This window comes from Periplaneta americana, chromosome 13 (assembly GCF_040183065.1).
Source record: "Periplaneta americana isolate PAMFEO1 chromosome 13, P.americana_PAMFEO1_priV1, whole genome shotgun sequence".
Taxonomy (NCBI): Eukaryota; Metazoa; Arthropoda; class Insecta; order Blattodea; family Blattidae; genus Periplaneta; species Periplaneta americana.
Window position 1 is genome coordinate 119405524 of NC_091129.1, and position 2544 is coordinate 119408067.

The 2544-nt window shown below is 38.2% G+C and overlaps 1 non-coding gene across 1 annotated transcript; it reads right to left on the minus strand.

Annotated features, from left to right (window-relative positions):
- Positions 1 to 570: 570 nt before the first annotated feature.
- Positions 571 to 643, minus strand: TRNAS-GCU (transfer RNA serine (anticodon GCU)). Its single transcript has one exon. It is a non-coding gene; the product is annotated as a tRNA-Ser (tRNA).
- Positions 644 to 2544: the final 1901 nt, after the last annotated feature.

The window sequence follows — 2544 nt, forward strand, 5'->3', positions numbered from 1 at the left end:
GTTTGGTGGTTTTCTTAGGTTCCCCCACATCCTCCATGTTACATTAAATTCTATTATAATTGTGATCTATTTCCATTCCATTCTAATTTTTATAGTCTTTTTTTTTTTCCATCGTGGTTAATGAAGTGAGATGCGGGTGGTCTAGATACATGTGGAACCAACTTTCAACAACACGGATGCTAATAACTTGTAAATCTTTCAAAATCCTTATTGATTTGCAAATCTAGCTTTTAGGTATTGCTTCCTGTGAAGCTGATTTTAATAATTATTCAAGGGAAAAATTGTTCCGGGGCCACATATCGAACCCAGGACTTTTGGTTAAGCACACCAACGCTCTACCGACTGAGCTACCCAGGAACTCTACCAGACACAAACTCAATTTTTCCCTTTATATCCACATTCCTCAACGTGGGCTGATAAACCGTCAAACATCCAACACTGAATGCACACAAACTCTGTGTGACTTAAATTGTGGTTTTCTGTTAACGAACAGTGATGTGTATTGTACAAATCTAGCTTTCAGATACAGCTTGCTTTGGAGCTGATTTGAATAATTTCCAGAAAAAATTGTTCTCGAGCCGGGAATCGAACCCGGGCCCTTTGGTTAAGCGCACCAACGCTCTACCGACTGAGCTACCCAAGAACTCTACCAGACATCGACTCAATTTTTCCCTTTATGCCCACATTCCTTAAAGTGGCCTGACAAACCGTCAAACATCCAACAATGAGTTAACACAAACTCTGTGAGACTTAAATTCTGGTTTTCTGTTAACGAACAGTGACGTGTATTATGCAAATCTAAACGACATTTCATACAAGTTGAGAGAATGCTAAGGTATTTCTTTCCCCTTCTACTGTCCCTGAGTCCGTCTGTAACAGACCGGTAGCTGTTACCTCTTATACCTGCACCCCACAAGTTGTACACACAAGAAAATAAAATATTAAATAAAGTACATAAATTGATATAAAATACAGTGACACAGATGTTTGACAATTACATGTCTGAGAATATTTTAGTGTCGTTCTTTCAATATATTCAACTAAATTAAATTAAGGGATGTTAGTTTGTATTATGAAGTCAGGGGGGAGCGATACAATGCAGATTGTTCCGTCGTTTATGCTGTAGAGTAGCAACTAGCGGTGAAGAAAACATTTATCTTCTGCTGTCAGTAGCTTTTTAATGTGCCAGTTGATATAAACAACAATAAAATGAAATACAAACGCTCAGTATAGATTTTCGAAATGTAGATTACCCGTAATCCAGCAGAATTAATACAAGAGGGTGGATAAGTATTATATAGCGAAATTTATAAACTTGTATTGGGGATCATCAGTGCGGTTTTCGGCGTAATAGATCGACTATTGATCAGATTTTTTGTATTCGACAGATAATGGAGAAAAAATGGAGTATAAGGGTACAGTACTTCAGTTATTCATAGATTTCAAAAAGGCGTATGACTCGGTTAAGAGGGAAGTATTATATGATATTCTTATTGAATTTGGCATTCCCAAGAAACTAGTTCGATTAATTAAAATGTGTCTCAGTGAAACATACAGAAGAGTCCGTATAGGTCAGTTTCTATCTGATCCTTTTCCAATTCACTGCGGGCTAAAGCAGGGAGATCCACTATCACCTTTACTTTTTAACTTCGCTCTAGAATATGCCATTAGGAAAGTTCAGGATAACAGGCAGGGTTTGGAATTGAACGGGTTACATCAGCTTCTTGTCTATGTGGATGACTTGAATATGTTAGGAGAAAATACAGAAACGATTAGGGAAAACACGGATATTTTACTTGAAGCAAGTAAGCGATCGGTTTGGAAGTAAATCCCGAAAAGACAAAGTATATGATTACGTCTGGTGACCAGAATATTGTACGAAATGGAAATATAAAAATTGGAGATTTATCCTTCGAAGAGGTGGAAAAATTCAAATATCTTGGAGCAACAGTAACAAATATAAATGACACTCGGAAGGAAATTAAACGCAGAATAAATATGGGAAATGCGTGTTATTATTAGGTTGAGAAGCTCTTATCATCCAGTCTGCTGTCCAAAAATCTGAAAGTTAGAATTTATAAAACAGTTATATTACCGGTTCTTCTGTATGGTTGTGAAACTTGGACTCTCACTCTGAGAGAGGAACATAGGTTAAGGGTGTTTGAGAATAAGGTGCTTAGGAAAATATTTGGGGCTGAGCGGGATGAAGTTACAGGAGAATGGAGAAAGTTACACAACGCAGAACTGCACGCATTGTATTCTTCACCTGACATAATTAGGAACATTAAATCCAGACGTTTGAGATGGGCAGGACATGTAGCACGTATGGGCGAATCCAGAAATGCATATAGAGTGTTAGTTGGGAGACAGGAGGGAAAAAGACCTTTAGGGAGGCCGAGACGTAGATGGGAGGATAATATTAAAATGGATTTGAGGGAGGTGGGATATGATGACAGAGACTGGATTAATCTTGCGCAGGATAGGGACCGATAGCGGGCTAATGTGAGAGCGGCAATGAACCTTCGGGTTCCTTAAAAGCCATTG